At 39.3% G+C, this 27,082-nt stretch overlaps 1 protein-coding gene across 2 annotated transcripts in view; it reads right to left on the reverse strand.

Annotated features, from left to right (window-relative positions):
* NCKAP5 (NCK associated protein 5) overlaps positions 1-27,082 on the reverse strand; it is an 834,652-nt gene that overhangs the window by 127,120 nt on the left and 680,450 nt on the right. The gene's annotated exons all lie outside the window — the stretch shown is intronic.

Raw genomic sequence — 27,082 nt, forward strand, 5'->3', positions numbered from 1 at the left:
TTGCTTGGGATGCCCGCGAAAACCAGGGACATTTCACTAAATTAATCTTTATACTAATTACTAAGGCTTTTCTGTGCACATTAAATTTGATCTGTTTAATTGCAAATACAATAAAACTTGTGACTTACGTCTAATTTTCTGCTAGGCTGATGACATTTTAAAAGTGGTACTTGTAGCCTGGTTTCTTTTGGTTGCAACTTTCGTGACTTCAGAGAGTGAAAAGTCAAATCAAGTAAATAAATAAGGAGCCTACGCATGCCTCCCATGCCTCTGACAAGTTTTTCTCTTCCTTTTCCTCTCTGGAAAGGCTTTGCTGCATACTGATGATGATCCAGGAAATGCCTGAGATTCTCTGCCACTAAATAATGTTAGGATCATCTCAGAATGCAGAGGGTGTCACACTTCGTCCCAGCAGATCTACTGCATTGTCAGCAGAGATTGTAAAGATCACTAAAATAAGGCACATTCTCTCTGTTCCCTATTTGACTCCCCTCATGCTGAACTTGTGTGAGAGCCCTATGTACTTGCTCAGTTGGTTGGTCAATCAACAAAGTTTTATTCAGCACCTACTGAAGGATGGGCACTATAATAGGATTCCTGCCTCCTTTTGCGGGAGTGAAGACATTTTTTCTTCTCCTTCCTTATCAGTGAAGCTCCAAATCACTACTTGCTTCAGACCTACCATATGCTCTTGTTTCTTTCAATCTGTGTTTTTTGGAGTTACTTTCACCCAAAAGAGCATACATCCTAAACCGGTTCCTTGCTATTTTGAAACTTCTAATTTCTCCAACAGAATTAAGACATCAATAGGTAACTAGAATCAAAATGTGTTTTCTGCCCAATTTTTATAAACCTTACCGCAAGCTCCTTCTAGAATCTGTTTTCTGGAGGCAAATATCATTTAATCCCCAGAACCTGCCACTGTGTAATAGTCAGTAATTACCCAATTGGTGCTTATAGTCTATAAAGAAAAAGATGTCTTTATATTTTTCCTACCCAAAGATGTGTTTTAAAGATTGAGAAAATGCCAAAAGAATTATAACATTCTGAGACCTAAGAATACATTTATCAATGTGCAAACAGTCCAAGAACTTATGGGAAATGACATTCAACAACAACAACAAAAACTAATGATTTTGAGTGGTATATCATGTGATTTGGGGGAAGAGTCCTTATAGATTAGTTATCTGACTTATGCAGTTCATGGTACATTTCACTCCTTCGTATCAGATATATGATGTCACCCTCTGCTTTCTGCATGAATATGTGTCCGTATAAACCCATCCTCCTAAAGGATGTTACATTTCAGTGGCTTTTATCCTAATGGTCAGTTCCCTCCATTGATAAAGGTAAGGTCATGTGGGAAAGGGGGCAGGTTCTAGGGCAAAGGCCAGTAGATGTCATTTCCAGTCTTTTCTAGGGCACAGGTTTTACCAGATTTGGGGATGTAACTGCACCTCTTCCTCTCAGATTCCTCACCTGCAATGGAAAGATGAAAGTGGCTACTTAACCTACCTCACAGGTAGGGAGAGGTATTGCCTTAGACAGAAAGGATAATAAGGAAGACAGTTGCTGAAAGTCACACAGCCTTACAACAATCAGTTGTCATAACTGAGAGTAGGCGGTAGGTAAATTCTTCAAGGCTAAGATATGAACGAAACATTTGTTGTTATTGTTTCCGTATATGTAGGGCAAATAAAAATTGACTTGGAAAAAACAATCTACTTCCGTGTTAAGGCTATAGGCAGGAAAATGGTAGGTTAATATCATCTTTTCAACAACTTCCTGAAATAACCACAAACGCTCACAAAGCCATAGATGTTACACTTCTGATAATAAGAATTTGCACGAAAGGCTCATACTTTCACATCTCTGTATGTATATGTAATATTATAATAAATGTATTCTCATGGACAGAGAAAAAGAGTGTGAGTGCAAGAGAGCAAGTACATCACTTTTCAAACTGGTGCTGTGATCTTGCTTGTGCTTTATTTAGATCTCAGTGAAAAGTAGGTAGAATGTACATATGGGAAATACAATTAAAGCAAAACATTTTAGATATGTCTCCTTAGGCAAGGGCAAAACAAGCAAAAATAAATGGGATTATATCAAAATAAAAATATCTTGCACAGAGATGGAAGCCATCAACAAATTGAAAAGACAACCTACTGAGTGGGAGAAGGTATTTGCAAATGAGGTATCCAATAAAGAGTTAATATTCAAAATATACAAGGAACTCATATAACTCAACATCACAAAAGCAAAAAATCTGATTAAAAAATGAGCTGAGAACCCAAATAGACATTTCTCCAAAGAGGACATATAGTTAGTTGGCCAACAGATATATGAAAATATGCTCAACATCACTAATCATCAGGGAAATACAAATCAAAACCACAATGAAATATCACCTCACACCTGTCAGAATGTCTATTATTAAAAAGTCAATAAATATTATGGACATATTGAAACTTCCCTCAATTAATGCAGAACTTCCTGGAGTATTAGGTAAACCATTGATGGAGTGACACTATAGTCTTGGTAATGATTAACATCCTAACATTTATTTATATTGCATTTTCTTTTTTACCTTCATTTTTCTCTTGTTACTAAAATAATGTCAATATTAACATTGTTTCTATTTTTGTGGTTAAAAACAAGGCAATAAGATACAGTTAAGTTCATATGTCTTCTCATATTTGTATAATTTAACCCCACGTTTTCTGGTTAACACAGTATGCACTTTACAAAGGCTTTTGCCTAAATCCGTCTGGTTTAACAGGGAAGACACTTTCAGTGGCCTCTCCCAAATTCTTCATTTTAAATATATGATATTAAATCTATAAAAGAATCATCGGAACATCACATTCCATAATATACTTAAGTGCTGAAATATAAGCAATTTCTGTGTCATAAAAGAAAAAAGTCATAAGACTTTATTGATTTCTAATTTCATTCTGATGTGGTCAGAGAACATACTTTGCATGACCTGTATGCTTGCTTTTATGGTCCAAAACATGGTTTATCATGAAAAGTATTTGCAGTAAAATAAATAAATAAATAAAATAAATAAATAAATAAATAAATCAACAAATAACAAGTGTTGTTTAGGATGTGGAAAAGGGAACTGTTATGCACTGTTGGTGAAATTGTAAACTGGTGCAGCCACTATGGAAAACAGTATGGAGATTCCTCAAAAAATTAAAAATAGAACTACCTTAAGACCCAGCAATTCTACTTCTGGTTATTTATTCAAAGAAAACAAAAACACTAATTTAAGAAGATATATGTACCCCTATGTTCATTGCAGCATTATTTACAATAGCCAAGATATGGAAGCAATCTAGGTATCCACTGATAGATGAATGGATAAAAAGGTGGTATATATATGTATATATAAAATGGAATGTTACTCAGTTGTAAAAAAGAATGAAATCTTGTCATTCATGACAACATGGAGGGACCAAGAGGGTAATATAGTAAGTGAAATAAATTACACAGAGAAAGAAAAATACTATGATTTCACTCAAATGTGGAATCTAAAAAAACAAAACAGAAACAGGATAATAGATACGGAGAACAAACTGATGGTTGCCAGAAGGGAGGAAGGTGGGGGGATAGGTGATAAAGGTAAGGGGGGGAATAAGAGGTACAAACTTCCAGTTATAATATAAATAGGCCACAGGGATGTAATGTATAGCACAGAGAATATAGTAAATAATATTGTAATAACCTTTCACAGTGACAGATGGTTGCTAGACTTATGGTGATTACATTGTAAGGTACATAAATGCCGAATCGCTGTTTTGAAACTAATATAATATTGTATGCCAACTGCACTTAACTAAATTATTTTAAAGTTATTGTCAGAAATATAACTGACAGGAGAATACCATGACCTCTTAAAAGAAGTCCGCCTGCTTAGCTAGAGGGCAAATTCTGTATCACATACTTATCTATAATTCATGTTTGAAGTTAGTGTTCATTTGGGCAAAATCTCTCAGCTGGAATACTTCAAACTTGAGATCTTTAACCTGCAGATCTTGATGAATCCTGGATTTGGATATGATTTTTAGAAGTGTTTTAGACATGAGAAGCAGCAAGATTATTCAGTATAGGTTTGAAATTGACCTCACGTCATCTCTTACGTTACTTCAGTCACTGAGATTTCACTGGGTCTTGGAAATACTAGAGACTCCTAGCCTCACAGTTTTCCAAACCAGAGGTCAGTGAGATCTTTTCACTCAAATGCTTCTTTTTCTTTTCTTTTTTTTTTTTTTTACAACTTTTTATTATAGAAAATGGAACATACAAAAAAGCAAGCAGAATATAATGACTTTCATGCACCCATTATCCTGAATCAATAATTGTCAAATTCCAGTGAGTCATGCATGATCCAACCAAATGCTTCTTTTGGTAACAGTCTACCCCTCCCTTCCTGCCAGACAGGTTTCATGGTCTCAGGGATGGAGTCCTCTGTTTCTGAGATGATGCTTTTGTCTCTTTCCGTGGCACACTTGCTCTTGCTGACCTATCTAAAATATTCTCACTACTCAGGACTGCACTAACACCCCATTCGTTTGTAAGGTTGTCTGTCATCTCTAACTTACAGTGGATTCCTCACCCAGCTGGATTACATTACTCCCTCATTTTGGCCCTCTATCTGAAGTGCACAATTGTTGAACTGCTTCTCTATGTAGAGTCTATTTTTTTTAACAGTGATCCACTCTACGAAAATGTAGGCCAAGCCATATATAGTCTTCTTCGTCCCGGTAACAGGGAATGACTTCCCTTTTCTTTCTGGGTACTCAGCTACACTGCATTTCCCAGCCTCCTTTGCAGTTAGGTGCAGCCATGTGACATGATTAGTTCTGGCCAATGAAGTGTGAGCAAAAGTGATGTCTGCCCTGGCCCAGGAACATCTCTGGCATTTGGTGCTCCATGCTCTTTCCCCCTCCACTAGCTTGATGCAGCCAAGTCAGCATAGAAATCTCAGGAGTCACGCTTTTAAGATAGAGCCACGGGGTGGAAGGAGTTTGGGTTCCTGAATTGCCAACTGGAAGACAGTCACCTGAGGACCAAAGATACCTCTTTTGGACTTTCCGTGAGGAAGGAGTAAACTTACAGTGGGTTTGAGCCATTATTCATTTGTGGGTTTGTTTGTTATCATGACTAATGTTACCCTGGCTGACATGACAATGTTACCCTTCCTCTGAGATAAGCTCTTAATAGCAAACAGGATAACCAGTAAGTCAATATTCACACATACAGGTTTCCTCCGCTACCTGAAAGTAGAATGTTTCTACAAAAACTTTCATGAGCCAAAGTGGTGTTAAATGAAGAAGCAATTACCAATAAGTTATATGGAAACATTTTTTAGCATACCCAGAACCAAAATTCAACGGGAAAAAAAAATCAATGCACACACAATGTCTTTATTTCGCTATCAAAACACTTAATTATGTCCGGTTTTATGCTAAGTGCAACACGCTTATGAGCTCTCTTAGACTATTCTGATACCTTAGGACACATCTTGCTAACGGACACACAAAATAAATAGAGATAAAGCAGATGCTCACAGACACAGTTCAAAGCTCTAGGGCTTGATGCTGAGAGGCTGAGTGCAGTTCTTGGAGCAGGAACTTCGTGGAGCCATTTTCCCTGCTCAGGGTACACACTGCCAGGATACACACTGTAAGGGCTCGTGTAAAAAAAAAAAGCTGAACACGATTTTCACTTTTCACTATTTTCTGTAAAAGCAAAAATCCTCTTTGGATTAGCGAAAACAGGTCCTAATGCCGTTTTGTTTTTGTAGAAGCAAAGTGATTGAAAGCGAATAAAGGGATACCTGTATACACACACACACACACACATACACGCACACACATTATATGTATATTCACACACATATTCACATATGTATATATGCTTATGTCAGAAGACCAAGGTGATGTCTCACACTGAAGACTTTCAGCTTCATGGGGAAAAGGCCTAGCTCTGTCACTATGCAGGGGCATGGGTAGGGCGACTTGTGTGACAAGCTAAGGTGCACCGCAATCCATAGGCAGAACATACACCTCATGACATTGTCAAATACCAAGCTCAGCTCTGGGGACCTGGCAATGCCAGCGCAGCCAGGGCCAGAACCACACACTGGGTCAATAATATTTGGTGAACGACGCTGCCTTCAGCCAGCCAGCATTATGTTCTCTGCTCGGTTCTGAATCGGTTAATTCCAGCCAAAGAAACATGTCCCATGACCGAATGCCCCCAGGACTGGCTGCCCTTTATCTGGTGGGATGAAGGACGAGTGGCCCCTTCGGAGCAGTGGAGATGGATTCTGCAGCTCTCTAGTTTATGACAGAGCCTGAAGACAAAGGTGCATTCCGAGAGGGGCTGCAGGGCCAGCTTTCCATTTCCGGTTTCTCTCCTCACTCACCGAGCTGCAGTACCTCAGATGTTCAGTGAAGGCCTGTTGCATTTAATAGAATCCTGCCTCTGGGCTTTTGCTCAGTATGGAGATAGTGTCTTGACTTTCAGACCCTGATTGCTGAGGCCAGGAAGACAAGGAGTCCTTATTTAGTGGCACAAAGTGAGGGTAAAAAAACAAATCTCTATCTGAGAAATTTGGGCAGCATGGAAAACCAGGCTAGAAAAAGCAAGTGAAATAGGATGACGGACAGCTTTTGTACTTCCCGATGTACTTCTTCAAGTTTGAAAAGAAATGTGTGCATTTTTTCATGTCAGGATTTCAGAAGTTATTCACTCAGTTTAAGGATCGTTTACCCATGGCTTTCTTCATTCAGATTTGGTGAGGAATTAATCTAATACCACAATCATGCATAGAATCATTCTCCCCTCTAACTATTAAAAGCCAAGTATCTGTACAAAAGAGAAGTCTTGAGAGTGAATACGGCATATATCTGATTAATGGACTCTACCAACACAAGTAATTTAGATTCAGCAACAGAAAGTGGACGTGAATTAGTGTTTTTAATCTGATCTGCTTCAGTCCCTTTGATTGACTGCTTAGTGGATACTACAGGATTGATATCCTGAGTTTTATCCTGGTCCTGTTTTATATTCTCCAGAATTGCTTTTTCCTCCTTGTAGAAAAGGTCTCTCGGTCAAAGGGGTTGGCTTCTATGCCCACAATGCTTGAACTGCTGTTCATTTATAAAACGAGAAAGTGTGCTATTATCACAGGATCCTGTGCTGAATCTCCTTTACCAACCAAGGTATTTCTCTACTCTCAAAAGTTCATGGTAGGATAGTCAAGGAGGAGTAAAGGAATTTTCTGTAATCCGCCCACTCACCATGCGTATCTTTAACTACTCAGCATCCTCCCCAAGAGATGGAATCCTGGCAGCTGGCCTGTCACTCTCTGTCTCCTCAGCCACTCCTGTCAGCTCCCTGGCTGAGCACTGTTGCACCCACTGTCTTGGCTGGTTGCTCATTTGGACTTGGCCTTGTTTAGGGACCACCCTCCCGTACTGATCTGGTGGTCTGGATCCTGGGTAGATTTTTGTTTGTTTGTTTGTTTTTTTTTTGTTTTTTCTTAAGATTTTTTTATTGGGGAAGGGGAACAGTGTTTATTTCCAGGACTTTATTCAGGAACAGTGTATTTTTCCCAGGACCCATCGGCTCCAAGTCAAGTTGTTGTCCTTCAGTCTTAGTTGTGGAGGGCACAGCTCAGCTCTGAGTCCTGTCACCATTTTCAATCTTTAGTTGCAGGGGGTGCAGCCCACCATCCTATGCGGGAATTGAACCAGCAACTTTGTTGTTGAGAGCATGTGCTCTAACCAACTGAGCCATCCAGCTACTCAGGAATTACTTCTTTAAAGCAAGATGTTTTGCAAAAGGAACAATCACTAAATAAGAAGGAGCTGCTCTTGGATATGAGAAATATGGTGATTATAATAAAAATCCATTAGATATTGAAGATCTAGTTGAAGATATATTCTTTTTTTAAAATTTATCGGGGTGACATTTGTTAGTAAAATTACATAGATTTTTTTTAGATGAAGAATGTATTGCTCTTCACCTTTTGCATTGTTTTTAAATCCCCGTCTCTACTTTGGAGAGTTGATCACAACTGACAGCTTCCAGGAAGCTTCCTAGAGCCCCACCCCTGCTCCCTCAACTCAGCGTAGGCTGGCCCTGGGCTGTGTGTTTCATCCTCTTTAATCCCATCACAAGGAAGACAAGTCTAGGGTGGGCTATTATGAAGTGCTCTGAGCATCTTTTGATATTGCTAACTTCATATGATTTCCTCTTTCTGGAAAGCCTCTGTTACAGGGGTAGAAAACATTTGTGGTGCATTTAATATATATCTAAGAGACTTGTTCTAAATATGGCTCTGAATTAGACATAACCAGGTGAATAAGTCTTGTTCCTTCCATTGGGTAATAAGGCAATTTTCATAGGTACGCATAAGGCTCTGAAGGGAAGTTCAAGGAAATCTCCTAAAATAGCTCAGAGTCTGATTAAAGTAATTTTTTGGAAGATTTACTCACCAAATAATCATCTAAAAACCCCAATTTTTACCTTATTCATACATAAGCCTTACATTTTTACTTACATTTTTGCCATACTCATGTGATTGGCACATGATTTTTCTCATCAGCCTTTCTAATCCCATCAAGAGATATTGTGGCAGACCCCTGGTTCATATTTCACAGGTTTCACTCTGTCCCATTAAGAATTTATTATAAAACTGAACATTATATAACTGCCTATTACATAACTGAGTATTATATAGTCATTTCTTAAATGTATAAAAATTTGAGCCTAGGACAAAATCTTTTTGGATAAAAGCTGATGTTTAATTAATTATGCCATTATTTCCATTTTGGGATGCAAAGATAAAACATAATACCTGCATTCAATCATCTTGCTGATGTAACAGAGTATGCCTTTTGGATGTTCTCCTGGAGGCCTTTGAAAAAATGTCCATCAAGATTTGATCTCACTTCAGAGTCTGAAATTTTAATAGCATTTTTTTTTCTTTTTTTCCCATCTACAACAGTCCTTGCTGCAATGATTATTTTCTCTTTCAGACTTGCCTTGCATATCAATCTTTAGGTGCCTCGAGTGTATTCCGTTTTGCTCTGGATGGTGACTCTGTAAATGACATGGTGCTTACATCCTCTTTTCTCCTTCTCCGGATCCAAGGTTATAAAATGCTTTGAAACAATTATTCCACAGCTATATTCAAAACCATCTTCAAGGGTCTCTGCTACCATGACAACCTGATTACCCGGTGGCTGCCTAAGGGAGCAGTGTTTGGTTTGGTGACTAGGAAGTTGATTTGGGGCCGCTGCAGCTTAGACGGACGACTGGAGTATCTCAAATCTGCCCTGTCTTCCGAAACTCCATTAACAGTGCCCTGAGGACCCACAGGGTGAGGACCAGCAAGAAAACAGATGAGGGTGCAAACAGCAAACTTGCTCTCGGGAGCCTCCATTCTAATTAGTGCAACAGGAAGCATTTCTGAAGCATCTACTTTATCCATCTATATCTACAGCATGTACAGTCCGGACAAAGTCCTGGCTGTGAACTATGAACAGACTCAAGGAAGCTAATTAGTGGAGCCTACGCTATCAATGAGAGCCCAAACACACAGAGGAGGAAAAAATAAAACAAACAAACATAAGCATTCTTAAGGCAGAATATGCAAAAGACATCTTAGTATAGAGTAAGGGTGATATGGGGGAAGCAGTGAGGGTCAAGGTGGTAACATAGTTCAATGTGAATAAGATAATATTCTGGGCAATACATGTGCAGGCAACAGCGGCTTAGCTCTCACTCTCAAGTTCCCAAATCTCTTAGTCTCTTTATTCGAAACAAAACGAGAATCAGAAATATTTAATATGCAACAACAAGGTCACAGAGTGTTGGGAAATAGGATGTAAGGGTTGGGCTTCCAGGACAGGTTACTCAGACCAATACCTAATGACTCACACCTGCTCCTGTGCATATTAGGACTCTTCTGAAGCTTCCCTTTCGTCTTCCTTTGACTCTGCTCTGAGTGAGGAAGTGATTCAGCACAGCCTGAGCCTATTCTGGGATCTGAGAGATACAGAAGTGCCTTGAAATTTCCATTTTTATCACTAATTACTTTAACAGGTACTTTAATAAGTGCTGTCCAATTGCCCCCGCTGTTTTGTAAAATTATCTACACTACATTTTACATTTTAAATCAAGCTTTAGTTTTGAAAAGTCTCCTGGATTTCTGAAGCTTTTTGCTTTTTACACATTGGCAGAACACATTTTTCCTCTGATTTCACGGTACTAAAGGGATCAGGGTGAAAAACAAAAGAAAAAACAACTTGACCCTTTTATTTTTACCAGACTATTGGAAATTGCATCAATGGTCATTGGAGTCCAACATACCATTTATTAGGAAGAAATGAATTTCCTTCTGCCTTGGGTGAAGGAGACACTGTGGACTCCCTTCCCTAATCTTATCGAATGAATCCTTACACTGTGTGGAAGAAGCTATTATCTTAATTTTTAGGGATGAAGAACTCAAGATAACCAAAGTTAAGGAAAATATCCAAAGTCACAAGGTTATGTTCCAACAAATGGAAAAGCCGGGATTGTCTCAAATGTGCCTTCCTTCTAATTCCAAACTCTTTCTACCACATTCTGCTCTTTTTTCCTGAAGGAAGGGAATAGATATCTTCAATGGTCTCTTTTGCAAGCTGAATTGTTTATTTCTGCCCAAGCGCTAAAGCCTGTCATTTGGGTCACTTCCACCAAGTGAACTATGGGAATTTTCCTTACCAGATCCTTTAGTAGAGGCAGATGATTGATAACTGAAAAGAAATCATAATGACAACAATGGGAACAATGGTAGCTGTGAACATTTAGTGAGCTCTTTTTTAGCACCAACTACATGTTTCATGTATATTAGCCTTTTAAATCCTGTCACAGTCTGTCCTAAAAACTATCACCATCCTCATTTTACAGGTGAGGAAACGAAGTTAGTTACAGAACTAAAAACCTTGCCTAAGGTCACGTAAATAGTATTGAAATCCCAGACACTCTGACTACAGAGTTCATGCTCTTGTACAATAAATCTGGTAATGATAACTTGTTATAAACCATTTACTAAAATAACAATATAAATTAGACTACAAAATGAACTACCTAGGTTTTAAAAAACCAGAAATTCCTCTAAGTACAATGTGATACCTTCTCTTACTAGACTCGAACATAATTCATTTATTCAAAAATATATTATTATTATTATTATTATTTGCAATATTATTGGTGTTGGTGAAGTTGTTTCTTTTTAGATCACTACATTCTCTCCAGGGAGACACAATTTTGTATATGAATTGGGATGTAACTAAAAAATAAAACTAAGGAGAAAAAAAGAAAGCCTTTATAGAGTGCTTGTTGCATGTTGGTAATTTGCTAAGTGCTTACATTATTTTTTTCTTATTTAATCCTTATAATCACTGAACCAGATAGAAACTATTACGATTCCAATTTTCAGATGAGGAAAATGAGAAACAAGATGAGTTAAGGAACTTTTTATGTTAGGGATTTGAACCCGGATACAGACTTCAGCTGCCTCCTATGACATTCTCTGCCACTGTGTTGTCTTATTAAGCGTTCCATGAGGAACAAACAGTCCCTGCTACCAAGGTGCTTGCAGAAGGACAAGCAGCCAAGTACCCTCCTCCTAGTTGTGGGCCATGGAAACCTCAGCAGGGGGCTGTGGAAGGCCTAAGACGAGAGTTTAAAAACAAGAAATAATGACTTAGGTGAAGGTGATGGGGAAACTGACCTTAAAATGCTTCCCTGCCACGTGGAACTGAGCTACAATGGTGGCCCCAGTGGAGAGAGAAGTCCCCAGAGTAAGCCCCAGCCCACTTCTGCATAATCCCCTCCAAACCACACCTTTAGCCAATCACCAGAGGACACCAACCCCTTCCCCGACTCAAGGAAGTCCCCAACACATAAAACCTGCTCAAAACCTTGGTAGGGGCTCAGTCTTTTGGGAAGGATCCCGGTGAGCCCGCCAGCCAGCTTAATAAAGCTGTGTTCTCCCTGATCTCTGCATGCCGCTTGAGTTTCTCAGTCCTTGCTGTCTTTGAGCAACAAAAGAACCAAGAAAGAAAGAGGGAAAAGAGAGAGAGAGAGAGAGAGAGAGAGAGAGAGAGAGAGAGAGAGAGAGAGAGAGAGATTTCTGGGCAGAGAATATGCAAAAGTCCAAAGATGCAAGAGAGTGTGACATCTTCCTGCAAATAGTTCAGCAAGACCACAGAGGCAACTCAAGGAGGGGAATGGTGAGTACACCTTAAGTAAGCAGTAGAGCTGGGATTTAAATCCATTACACTCTCCAAAATATATGCTTACTCTCTTATTCTGTTGCCCACCCCACATTCTTTCCTAATGCTGAACTTGGCTGTGGGCCACCATTTACCTTTCCTATGCCTACAACAACAAAACAGTTCTGAAAGAAGCGACGAGAAGGGTCCCACAGAGGAAAATGTGGACACAGGCAAGGCATCTGTGCCATCTCAGCATGTTTCTCCCTTAGAGGGGTGGCAGGGGTTCAGTCCAGGACCCTCACTTATGCTGTATGCCAGAGCTGTGCAAATGCTGCCAGCAGCACTCCAGAGCCCTCTCATCTCTAATCCTGAAGACACAGGGTGAAATCCTATAATGCCAAAGGGTTCCACACATCATCCAGGCTGTGCAGGAAAGCTGACCTGGGCCCTGCTCTGTTCTTGCAACTACAATGAGACATTCAAATCAAATGATTATTGTTTAACACTAGAAGAATAATCTCCAAGGAAGGGGAAATGCCTTGTCAGTCCCTCACCCTTCTCCTCCCCACCTTCTCCACCCGCCACCCCCAGCCAAAGCATGTAGAATTATTTATAAGATGGGTGCCTCCTTACATTATTAAAGGAAAGATGAGAACAAGTGAAATTCAGAGTCTGGGAGATAACATAACCTCTGGGAACTTAACAGCCTTCAGGATTCATGCTCATGGGCCTTCGCTGCAGGGGGCTGGGGTAAGAACTACATCAGGGGGTTGATGAAAATAACGTGTGGTGTGTACTCATCTGCATTTTACAGCCTGATGTCCTGTTTTCTAATAGGACAAGTTTGCTGGAGTCCTATACATTTTATACTGTTTGTGAAGACAATTTCTGGCTAAATGTTCAGCGAAGGTCTCCAGTCTCACCTGCCTTGATGGTTAATCCTAAACTGTGCCTTAGCAGGGTTTCAGACTTCTTACTTCACATTGCTTTATAGGCTTTGTTGCTCCAGAGCTGCAGCACATTTTCCCTGTAGCTTTATCCCCACAATAGTTTTTTAAATCCACTCTTACTTTACCCCATGGTAAGAAGTGCTTCATGGTATTCTAAACAAGCAGCTGAAAATTGTTATTTATGTGGCTTCCTAATAGCAATTTGAAATATAGGGCATAAAATTACCAGCTTACAATATTGTTCAATATTAACAGTGGGAAGGGTAATATGTAAAACAGACATTAAAGGATTAGCTATAAAATACATTTCACTAAGCTAAATCATTTTTTGGCAAATGGCGGTTTCCAGCTATTACATAGGATTTATCAAGTCAAGTGGATTTATTTTTATTTTTCTATTAGTTTGCTTAATATATTCTCTATTTAAATTTCAATTTTGTGGTTGTTTGTTTGTTTGTTTGTTTGTTTTTTCAGGCATATTAGGAGAAGTTGTTGAAAACAGACTCTGAGGTAGAAATGACTCCAGACTTTCAGGTCAAAATTGCTCCTTGGTTTCCCCAGCAAATCCTCCAACAAGTTGACTAGAGTCAACTGTAATATCCAAGAGAAAAGTACATGGATATGATATTACAAACGTTTGTAGGACAGATTAAGGAGTTACAAGTGCATCAGAAAATTCAGTGAAAAGGCATATCCTTCCCAAGACATAAGACGACGTTTCCACTGTTTTGGCTTCAAACTCCACAGGCACATAACACTTTGTTCTAATCAAGCATGTTCAGTACACACTGTGAATTGTGAACCAGGCACCGAGAAAGCAGGTGGAAAAAGAAATTCCTAATCTCCTAGGGTGGACATTGTGAAGTATTAAATGGATATTTGCTGCATAAATACAACTAACATAATCTCTCTATTTTCTTTTGAGACAGCCGCCAGTTATCATAATCCTAAAATTATTCTGTCTTCTCAAATCCCTAGAAGTTTATTAATTTTCATAAACTGCTTTCACGGAAACTTTCTTAAAAGATGCAAAGTAATCTTTTTCTGAGCTTTCCTTTCATTTTATATCACGTGCAGCATTTTCAACCTCACAGAATACTAAAAACGACTTCTCATTTTTCAGAGGAATTGGTTACGGATCTATAAATAAATTACAAAACAATGGGCATTATAGAGAAAAGACAGCTTCTTCTAGACTCATTTGAGAAACTATGGGGAAGTCCTATTTCCCAGGAAGTAACTCGTATTATAAAACTAACAGCCTGCTTTGAACACTTGTCAGCAATCAGCAAGTTTTAAAAACATGAGTTTTTGTTTCTTAGACTGAGTTGAAGACTACAACAAATATTTCTCCTTAAGTGTCCAGTGTTCATAATTACAGGGGTTTTAAAATATTTATTAAATATAAATCTCTACTTTTGTAACTGTTTTATGTGGGGTGGCAAATTTCTTTCCATAAATAGTTCCTATTGATCGAAAACTAGTGAAATAAGATGACCTCGAATTCAGTACCTAAAGTAGTCACTGTGTAAAATGTGAATCACTTATTCAGAATGCCAATGGTTGAGTCAGAGAAGATGTCATCTAGTCCAATTTTCATCCATCTATAGAGTCAAGTGCAGGTCCACAAGCCAGAGCCATATTCTGCTGAAAAATCTCAATTAACTGGAATCCAGGGAACCCCAACCCTTGATTAGCTGACATAGTATTAAATTTAACACAAAGAAGATAGTAACTACAAAAGTAACTTTTAAACATTCGGGATAAATCCTGGCTTCAGCTTCATAATTATCTACTCTCGGCATTTGCTACGTCCATAACCAGAGAGGCAGAAGGGCACGTGGCCCTAGGTGTTATGCTGCTTGGGTGCAGATCCTAGTTTTGGATGACTTGGGGCAAGTTACTTCATCTTTTGCAGCTTAGTTTTCTTTATGGATAATCACAACAAAATTAGCTTGAAGGGCTTATTGAAGATTTGATATCGAGAGAAGGAACTCCTGAGTTTATAAGGTTGCGATAGAGTTTCAATTCATTACGGTGTTTGGGACATATTAAATGCTCAATAAATGTTAGCTGTTTTCAGGACCAGTGACATAAGTTGTGGGGTCCAGGGCAGGGGGCTGTTTGTTAAAAAAGATATTGAGAATTTCAAGATCGTGACAAAACAGTGTTAAATCACGCACAGAGCCCTTCTAAGCCCCTTTGGGACTGCGTAGGTTCACACCCATGAAGTCAGCTCTTGCTAGTCCCTTATCTGATAATAATTAGATTCTGAAGGACACCCCATAATTGAACAAGGACCTACTTATGGCACCTCTACTAAGTTTACTGGGGTAAGAGTGGAATTTTGAATTTTAACCCTTTTTCAATAACAGAGTAGCATGCTTTTTTTTTTTTCCTGTCTATCCTGCCACTGCGAACAAAAAATAGTCCTGAAACAGCTTCCTGATGTGAGAATCACCACCACTGAAGAAACACCATTTTGGTAGCACATAAGTGAAGATGACAATTTGCACATAAGATTTCAAACTCCACAAAGTGTCAACAGCAGGGTACACAGCTAAGGCAGGAAAAGTACAAATAGCAAGTGAAAAGGTAGGCAAATACCAGGGGTGCCAAAAAAATGTATACAAATGGACACTTTGGTCAACGTTGCTCAAGCAGTAGTTCACTATAATCAGAAGTGTCTCGAGGCTGATGGTAACCACTTTGAGCACGTCTTGTAATTGCAGAAGTCAAACGTGACTTGCATTCATCTTTTGTTATCGATACATATTGAGTATTACAATTTTAATACAGTTTTTTCCTTTCTTAAAATGTGTATACATTTTTTGGGCACCCTCTGTATTTCCCAGAAATTCAGTTTTATCAATCTGAGTCACAGTTGCTTTATAAGTAGAGTGTTAGGAGTGCTCATTCTAAGTTTCTGCCTGTTTCTAGTTATTTCCTTTCCTTTCCCTGCAGGAGAGCCACCCATACCTTGAAAAGTGCTCCTGCCTAGACAGGAAATATGGCAGGAATCCCTCACTGAGGCAGTAAGATGGCTCCAGGTGGGAGTGGGCAGAGCCATGACTTATTTCACATTCTTATTTTTGTGCCCACCCACCTGACATTCCTGTAGCTCCACATGCTTTAATACTCCCCCATTTTCCTAATCCTGAAATACACTTGCTGACACTTGTCCTGCTGCTATCTATGGTCTCTGACATGAAACAGAGTTGAGGGCCAGTTCTTAGTAAAAATCCTGGGTAGACAGACAATTGATAAAAGTGTATAAAATGGCAAATGATGATTTCAGAAGTCTACCCCATGTGATCCTTCCTGACCAGTCTCTGAGAATTGACAATTTCCTTTGCCACTGCATTGTCTAGATATGGCCTCCCAAAGACGCAAATAAATAAGTGCACTAAGTTTCTCTTGCTTAACCCCCTTAAACTGCCATGTCTAACTATAATTATAATGACAACAACAGCTGTTACTACATTGTACCACGTGGTATTGGAACCACATCTCTTACAATATGAAAATCCTTTAACAACTTTTCTCTGTAATTAATTTCAGCCTTGACCAACATAGACTTTGTCATGTGCCACCCAAGTACCGTGTAGCCTGCTGCTGCTCGATGGAGTGATTGTGAGGGTCTTAAATTCCTTTTCACATTTACTTCTTGAATCTGTCACTAGACCCCAGAATCATCTGAAGGAATTAGACCATTCTCAATACGATCTCATTATTGACATTTATGTTGATCGATGTTGGCTTTTACAGAATTGGAATCTGCAGATCAATTCCCTTATTAGATTCTTTCTCACTGCTGCCATAATCATTTTATCACACAGGCTGCTACTATCAAATGCTGCTTTATCACTATGTAATGAGACAAGCTAAATCAGTTCCACTGGTGTGCTCCAAGAAATAAAAAGTTCCCCTGGTTTTAAATCTCACTTTTCATAAAATTTAAGAAATTCCCTGATAATTACATTCACACAAAGGTTAATTTGAACTTATTGTCCCTTAAAACTATGTTCCATGGGAGAACCAATGTTGAATCTCAAAGAAAATGTACACAATATTCCTTGAAACCACTTTTCCTTTCCTTTCTGAGAGTTTCAGATATGAGATTATAAAGCAGGTACCATTTATGTGGTGACTTTGGCTAGTTGGGTAGAGCAGCTGATATCATTGTCTCTGGTAGGGTCACAACACTGGCCAGGGAGCTTTGTATAAAAACGGTGGGGGGTAAAAGCCCTCCAATGTGCTTCTAGCCCCACAACTGGTCATTAGTTGTAAGAGGGACAAGAAAAAACCAGTGTGCATGTCTCCAGAGGACCCATCTCTACTCCAAAAACCCCAACTCAGGATATGTGCTCCACTAAGAAATGGCCAGGGGTGACATGAAATATGAAACATAGTCATCCAACTATTTTCTAAACTCTAAGAGTAAACTCTGCATGGGAAGAATAATAGAGATAATTGTTCTTATGTCTACACAGACTTGACATAGGACATGAAATACACAGATTCTGAGGGCTTCTTAACATGAGACCCAGATCCATGGATAGAATTCAGAGCAGTTGTGAACTTGAAGGAAGAGAATGAGTCTTTAGTTTCACTAAACTTGAACTAATATTTAGCATTTCCGTTAGTTATTAATGTAGGCATCAACCTACAGTGATATCAAATGGTGACTTTGTCAACAACAGCAGTCACAGACATCTTCATGTCATATAACAATTGTGAAAATATCTCTAACTATAATTTATTGGCATCATTACTTAAAAATTGAGAACTGACATTTGAGCTTGTTGTTTCATGCTTTAGAAATGAACCACATATATTCTTACGGTATTTACAGAGGGAGCCAAAAAAAAAAATGTATACAGATTTTAAGAAGGAAAAATAAATTGCATTAAAATTACCCTGATGGTAACCACTTTGAGCACCTCTTGTAATTGCAGAAGTCAAATGTGACGTGTATTCCTCTTTTGTTATCAGTATATATTGAGTATTACAATTTTAATACAGTTTTTTTCCTTTCTTAAAATGTGTATACATTTTTTGTCACCCTCTGTACATATTTAATAATTTAATAACTTTACCTCAATATAATTGGTTTCCTTTCTAATCTTATGTCTTTTATTTTGTGCATTTAAGAGCATTATTATTATTATTCTGAGAAGGGGACCAAAGGCTTCTCTGATCTTAAAAAATGGATTATAGCTAAAAAGAAGTTTACAAACTCCAATTACCTTACTTCTTCCCCACCCCCCATCTTCTGTTGCATGTGACATGGAGAACATCTCTCATGTCTCTGACTTTTTAGGCATGTCAACAATAGGTGGATGTCAGCCATCCTGAGTCCTGCCACTTTCCTCCAGAACCTGGAGGCACTGGTCCTGGTTGGACAAGAAACTTACGTGAATTTGAATCTCCACTAAAATAAATGAGCTTTATTTTCATTGTCAAGCCAAGCTCCACAGCTATATTGTTATGTATTATTGCAATCTAGGTCTTAATGGCATTTTAGCCCTGTGGTGGGCTCATAGAAAAACTATTTTCAAACTTCAGAAGGCCATTAAAACATGTGCAGATGTCTGGAAAATTAATACTATTATCTAACTCTCACCCTTTGCCTGTAGGAGACAAAGAAGAGACATTGGTCAATAAAGATATTAGAGATCAATATATGGTCATAAAGAAAAGTGTTGTCCTTCTGGGGAGTCATGGTAGTGACAAGTAAGGAATCCAACAGTGCTTTTGAAGAGGCTTTCTCATTAGATTTTTTTGTCGAAGTCATTCACTTAATCTGTTAAAAATTTAAAGAGAGATTGTGGATGGAAAGGAAGGTGGAAGGAGGAAGACATAAAGATAATTTTCTGCTACCCTACTTCAATTTGGATGTTCAAGGTCTTGAATTCTCAAGAGTGGAGGCATTCATTCACATGACAGAACCTGAATTTGTCAAGGTTAATGTTGAACAAGTTACAGTTTCTGTTCTGAAGTGTTATGCATTTTGAAAAATTTCAGCCGCATTCTATAAAATTCTCAGGATAGGGAGGGATTCTCATAGCTAGTTTCAAGGCTTTTATAAAGTTTACAGAACCACAGTACATTCTCTTCCCTTCCTTCATCTTTTTTTTTTCTAACAGAGTTTCTTCTGTGTCTCAGGTACACCAAAAAGACATGAAAATAGGACTTTTTTTTTCATCTCAGAAAGGAAGCTTTTTATTATTATTATTATTAAAAAAATTCTTTTAGAAAGTTCTTCAATTTGGAAAGTGGAAAGAGAAAGAAAAATGTAGTGAAAGACATTCTGAGCAGGGTTTTTATTTTTTTTTATTTTCCCCAGATGGATGGAACTGACCATGGGAAATATATTGGGAACTCCTAATAAAGTATTATATGGAGTCATCTCTCCAGGTAGCTCTTTATAAGAAAACTTGAAATTATTCACAGATTGTGGGTAACACATCCTGTTAAGTTTAAGAATAAATGAGACTGTATTAATCAGGATTGCACCTAGCTACAAGAAACAGAAAAATTCAACTTTCAAGGGCTTGAACATATAGGGGTTTGTTTTCTCACGCAGCAAGAAGTCCAGAGCTCAGTGGTTAGTGAGATTTTGGAGGCTGTTTATTACGGCATCATTACCTAGCCTACCCTGACTGATAAAGAGACCCAACATGAAATGCCAGCCAAAAGGACCAAGTGGCAAAAGTAGTCTAAAACAGGGTCATGTATTACTCATAGAAATCCAATCTTTGTTGAGTTGATTGTGGGTAACACACCCTTCTGAATGGGATTTGTTGTTGTTGTTGTTTGTTTGTTTGTCCAAAATAAAGGAGGACTGTCTCAGGAAACAAAATAAAATGAAACAAAACCAACCAACAAGAACAATCCCTCCCCTCCCCCCGCCAGAAATCCTGACTTACAGTGTGTTAAGCTTATAGGGGTTTATATTTCCCATATAGCAAGATGTTCAGAGGTAGGCAATCCAGCAGCTGGTATAGTGGTACATTGGTATTATCAAGGAATCAAAGTCTTCCTTCTTTCTGCCCTGCTCTGCCATTTTTTGGGGGGTAGGTGGGTGGGGAGGGCTCATGTTTAGATGGCTGCTATATATTCTGGCATCACCGCCCCCTTTCAGATAGGAAGAAGGGCTAAGTGTTGAACGAGGAGCACCATAGCTGTATCCGACATTCTTCTTCAGGGAAGCAAAAATTTTCCCACAAATACCCATACAGATTTCCATTTAGGTCTCATAGACCAGAACCAGATCCATGTGGACTCTCCTAGGAGAAAGGGAAGCTAAGAAACAGCATCTATGTCTTTCTAGTTTATGAAGTAGAGGAAAGAAAAAAAAAATAATGATGTTGATTGAATGTGGTGGTCATGGGTGCCATTTGTCAAATAAGTCTAATTCTCTCTCCTTCCGGAAACACGTCTGATGTACTTCCTGACCCCTTTGTAGTTGGATGGGGCCATGTAACTAATTCTGGCCAATGAATTGTGAGTGGAATGCTTCAGGCTAGAGCATTTTCAATAGTGATGTGAGATCTCCCAGAACTCTTTTGTTCCTCACTTGGTAACTAGCAATGCTTGAGATGGTGGCTGCTCCATCAGGCAAGTCTCCTGTGTGTCTAAGATGTGCCAAGTTCTCCTATTGAGCCATAAAAGTGACGCAACATGAGTAAGGAAGGGATCTTTATGTTTGAAGCCACAGAGATTTTGTAGTTGTTTGTTACCATGGCATAACCTAACCTATCCCAACTGATTCTCAATAATTCAACTTGAAATGTCAGCCAGAGGAACAAGTTGGAGAGGCAGAAGTAGTCTCAGGCAGGCCAATGCATTAGAGATCTCTGAACCAATATTGATTTCAGTGGGATAATATCTGAAGCCAACTTTCTCTACTTGAAGTGCAGTTAAGTGGACTTTAATTCATAATATTATAGTCGTCCTTGTACTACTCACAGGACACAGACAAATTATCCATCTCTCCTGTGTCTCTACATAGGTGAGTGACTAATGAAACATAGCATGTTCAAGGTAAGTCACCAAATTCAATATGAACTTCCAGATGACCATCCACCAAAATTTAATGCATGATCATAAGGGATGGCATAGTTTATGACAAGCCTAATTAATGACACAGTTCACACGTCTGCATTGCTGAGCCTGCCCTGCAGAGGAAGACAAAAACATTGTGGGAGAAGTGACTAAGAGTTAAAGCATTAATGGCCTCTTCAGTTACATTACGTATCTGATTTTATCTCTAAATACAGTATTTCACATCCTCAGCAAAGTCAATAGCTATTCATTCAATAGTGACAGGGCTTTTCCATAAGGACCTCAAAGCTACTAGTATCAAACCACTGTAATAGAGGGCAAATCATATGGGAAAAGAAAGGGAGCATTAGTAGAATTCAATACAAAGGAGGTGGATGGCTTGACTAGCTGTTTCAAGTTTCACTGTTGCTCACATTTAACTACGTACTATCCCTGCTCTTATAATGGGATGGGAGAGGTAAGCCATATGGATTTATGTCAGCAAAATGGTTGGTTACACAACAGATAGTAACGCAGAATCTTACATACACAACATACTTATGTACAAAAAAGTCACTTAACATAACTTTCTTTAGGTTCATCTGGCTTGAAATGTGTGCAGTGAGGTGTGCCGCAGAGAGGGTACTAAATGGCTCCAAGTGTAATTACCGATTCAGTGCCATCTAGTCAGTCATGCTCCAGTTCTCATTTGCAGAGGTCAAAGACTAGTTTGAAAATAGCAATGGAAAACAGAAGACCATTGTTGCAGAATGCCACACTTCTGTGGAGCTTTCAATTGCTCATTTAAAAGGAGGTGTGACATAATTAATCTTTCCTTTTTGTAAAATACAAGTATGAATTGCTTTACTCTTACCTATGAATATGTACAGGGCTCATTTTTTTAGTACTTGTCATCTTCATTTCAAGTGTCAATTTTTTCAGCAAAACTAAGTAGTACATATATAGGGGATATGAATAATAAGTTATAGCTACAGTTCCTTTTAAAGATTTCAATGGATTCCCCTCCACCATAAAAAGCTTAAGCCCTTTAAATATTTGAAACATTTAATTTTATGTATTCTTTTGGTATTTCATTTGGGAGTTATGGGGTGTGAAATATGCACCATGATGAGAAAACAATTAACAAGCACACCTGTTGTTTATGCATATTGTATTCAGAAGGGCCTGCTGGGGCTATTATCTTATTTCACAGCATGGTGTCTACCAGGGTGCTATGCAGAGGTGACTGGATGACACCAGATTATACTTTTTTTCTATTACATGCCTTGGTATTGCTTTGCCATGACATTAGAATGATACATGCTTCTCAAGTCAAAATCATGTTTCTAAGTCATAATACAAGTCAATGAAACTTTTAGGTTTAAGACAAAAATTAAAGTTCAGATTTCCTACAAGAGTGAGTAGTAATAGAATTGTAAGAGTAGCAGAAGCAATTGCAATAAATTGAGTATCTACTATGCCCAGGTAAAATGGAGTTTGCAGATGAAAAGTAGGAAAAAATAAGCCATTCTGGGTTTGTTCATAATGCAAGAGAAGACATGCTCTAATTGCTACTCTTTCATTGACACGCTGTTGGAAGTAGGAAGAAGAAACAGATAATTTTAAAAACCTTAACCTCTGCTTAAAAATGTGATTTGGGGCATATGAAGCCAATAACAAGAAAATTTATTTCATGGCTTTGGTCAGGTCTCTGGCATGCTAAAGGTGGAAATCTCGGGGTGGAGGGCTATTTTGTTTAAGACAAACATACCTTATAAACAAATATTTTTTAAATTCTTCATTTACTGTCTACCAATGATACCCATAGGTAGTATAACCTACTGTACAGAAAAGTGCTAACAGGCCCGCCTACTGTCTCTTGAAAGCTCTGCTTAAAAGGTTGGCTCTGGGCTCCAATTCTGATTTCGGAGGCTTCTCCCTACTGTAACTGATTGTACAAATAAAGAGTTTAGGCTCAGTGAGCCACTCTAATGTGGTTTATGCTGAATACCTGCCTTCCTTCTGGCAGTCTAGCATTTTGGAATGTGCCAAGCAGAGGGTGCCTGCATGGCCAGCCCTTAATAAAAACCCTGGGCACTGAAGTTCTCATGAGCTTCCCTGGTAGACAACATTTCACACATGTTGTTACAACCCATTGCTGGGGGAACCAAGCGTGTCCTGTGTAACTCTAATAGGAGAGTCTCAAAAACTTGTGGCAGGTCTCCAGACTTCACCCTACACACCTTAACTATGTTACTTTCAAAAAAACTGACGTACGAACACACATGACAGGATAAATATGTAATTTATAATAGAACATATGCTTTTCCAGGCATGATTCCCCTACAGGACACACCGACACGGTCAGATGCTTGCACAGTGGAATCACCACAAAGGCAACCGACTAAAACACGTTTCTTGTGCTGATGACTCAAATACAGGGTATCATTGCAATCAATGATGTGTTTTCCTGAAACACCGAACAATTCTTGGTAAAATTATAAATAAAACAAAGTTTAGTTCTTCTCCTGAAGAATTCCGAGAAAATTCAGCTTATATTAAAACTATGCCCCAAACACTTTGAGTTTCTTTGTAAAATGATTAGATTCTCTGCTCAGATAATCATGAGAGCACATGAAAGTCTGGTGAGAACTACGAGGCAGTGATGTGCAAAGGACCAGGTCTGGTATCCACGCCTCAAGTCCACGAAATGTCAGTGGTGCCTCCCAAACATTGTGCCAACCAACAACATGCCCCAAATGTCCTCTTCCCAAGGTGTAGTACCAGCCTGTTCGGAACTACTGGCCTTTGAGAACACGAGGAACTTGGGACCATAAGCAGTTCTTGTGGCAAATTTGGGATCAGGCAGGTGGACAGAAGAGCTAATAGCATCAAGGGATAGAAATAAAATAAGTGGGGGGCGGCCGGATGGCTCAGTTGGTTAGAGTGTGAGTTCTTAACAACAGGGTTGCCGGTTCAATTCCTGCATGGACCAGTGAGCTGCGCCCTCTACGATTAGATTGAAGACAATGAGCTGCCACTGAGCTTCCGGAGGGGCAGCCGGATGGCTCAGGTGGTTAGAGTGTGAGCTCTCAACAACAAGGTTGCCCGTTCAATTCCCGCATGGGATGGTGGGCTGTGCCCCCTGCAACTAAGATTGAAAACGGTGACTGGACTTGGAGCTGAGCTGCGCCCTCCACAGCTAGATTGAAGGACAACGACTTGGAGCTGGTGGGCCCTGAAGAGGGATGCTGTTCCCCAGTATTCCCCAATGAATAAAGGAAAAACAAACAAACAAACAATAAATAAAATGGGAGTTTCCCTCCTAGCTGACAGCAGATTCCAGTTCAGCTTAGTTCAGCAAACCCTTTGTACACGTGCGTCAGGCAGTGAGTGATGTACTAACTGGGAAAGGACAAAACAAGAGCAGAGGGCTGGTAAGAGAAAGTGCTTGTATGGATGGGCAAATGGACACTCCAGGTATCCCCAGGGGTGCTGATACACAAGAGGCTGCTTTTCATGCCTGAGCAGATGATCACTGAGTGTGTCTCTCATTCAGCTGGGGACAGACTGTGAAGGTACACTCATATAAAAATAATTTTACAACAGTTAACATGACTGTGCAATTACTGTGTGTCAGGCCTGGTCCAGGTCCTGATGTGTTATATCAGTCCCTACGAGGTGGGCCTGGTTATTAATCCCATTTTACAGATGAAGAAACAGGCAGAGGAAGGTCAGAACTTGCTCAAGGTAAAAACCTAGACAGTTTGGCTCCAGGGTGTGTGCTCTTAACCTGTATGCTGTGAAGAATGATTCAACGAGAAGCAGCTACAATTACATAAAAGAGTTCACAGGATGTTCTGAATCCGTGGTGACTCATGACCTTGACATCTGTTCTCTGATTCTTGGTTTTGAATAAGGGCCTGTCAGACAGGTTGAAATGCACATTTCTGAGTTTCTGAGATTTGCTGGAGCTGTCACTTGGGTTTTACAAAGCTCTTACAAGGCCCAAGTTTGACCCTGTACCTGTTTTTAGTTCACATGGGAAACACTACGACGTAATACGTAGTTGAAACACTGGCTTTGAAGTCAGACTCAAGTTCAAATCCAAGCTGTGGGGCCGACCAGCTATGTTATCTTATTTATCATTTGTAATACAGAAATATTTCCTGATAGTACTTTCTGATAATAAAGGAAATACTGAAGGGAAAGCACTGAAAGGGTGTGAGGAGCATAGGGGGTGCACAATAAACAGTCATCATTATCCTGACTCAGCTCACAGTGCACAGTGTATGTATCTGGTCCAATCCCAGAAGGCAACCATCTCTCACAGGAGACCCCCCCACACACACACACAGCCTTCTTTCCACAGGTAACTGCTGGTTCAGCACATGACAAGACTGAGAAGTAGGTGTTTCCTGTCAGCGTTTTCCCGTCTGAACTTTCCTGAGAGCCCTGCCTTAGCTGCTCAATACACCCAGTGCCTTTCTAGAGCCCGACTCTGAGGCGGTGCAGGCTCGGTCCTGGCAGGGCTCTGTGTGATAGGTCTAGCCTCCCACTTTGGTTTCCAGCAGTAGTGTAGTAGCATTTTAACTCTCAGCTAAGAGACGTCAATCGTTATAAAGAAAATGGGGATGGGAGACGGAGGCAACACATAACCAGAGAAAAACATTTATGAATATTCCTTTATAGTTTTACTAAAACTATAAGAAAGTCAGCTCCCCAAATGAAGAAAATGGCAGCCACATTTTACTATTACCACTATTACTACTTCTACTTCTACTTCTACTGCTAATATCACCTAATGTTAGTAATAATGGGTCTAACACAATTAGTTTCCATTTATTTAACATCAAAGTAAACAGCCTGGCCTTTGCAGTGAAATAAGGCTTGCACTCTGGCCTGCTGACTGAATGCCTCTGGGAAAGTATGAAGCTCATTTCACTGTCTATTAGGTGAGGGCAACAGTGCCTATCTGATGGTGTATTGGGGGAAATAAATGAGATAATTTATAAAAAGCATCATCATACCCGCCTCACAAGAAATATTGAGTAGCTGTTATTATTATTGAGAACAGAGGTTTGCAAACCACAACCTATGGGCCAAAGCCCTGTTTCTATAAATACAGGTTTAAAGGAACAGAGCCACACTCATCCATTTATATATTATCTACAGCTGCTCTAGTCTACAATGGCAAAGTGAGTAGTTCAGATAAACCTTACAGCCTTCAAAGACTACAATGTTTACTACCTGTCCCTTTCTGACCCCGATCTAGTGTAGTTCTCTAACTGTAGTATGCATTAGAATCACTGGAAGGGCTTGATAAACCCAGACTTTGGGCCCCACCCCCAGCTCTCTGATTTAGTAGATCTTTGGGCAACCTGAGAATTTGCATTTCTAACATGTTGCCAGGTGATGCTGAGATTGCTGGTACAGGGACCTCACATGGAGAACAACAACAGATCCAGAAAAATTTCCCAAATCTCTCCATTTTACAATTTCAGGCGGATACATACTTATCACTAAGGCCTGCTCTTTGGCTGTTGATAGAAACATAAGAGGCATTTATTTACTCTATCTGGTACTCTGGCCAAATTTTCAGATTTCATGACTAGTGATGTACTATGACTAGTTCTTTCTATGTACAGTCCAAAGACACAACAGATGAAACCCAAGCTTTCTGCTCTTGATCCACAAAAAGGGGTATTTGGGGCATATTGTAGATTTGTTTCCTGTCTCCTACCAGAAGTAGAAGAGCCTTTCTAATGCCTGAATTTTACTTTTCTTCAGCTGCCT

This window comes from Rhinolophus hipposideros (genome assembly GCF_964194185.1).
Source record: "Rhinolophus hipposideros genome assembly, chromosome: 6".
In the NCBI taxonomy this organism is placed as follows: Eukaryota; Metazoa; Chordata; class Mammalia; order Chiroptera; family Rhinolophidae; genus Rhinolophus; species Rhinolophus hipposideros.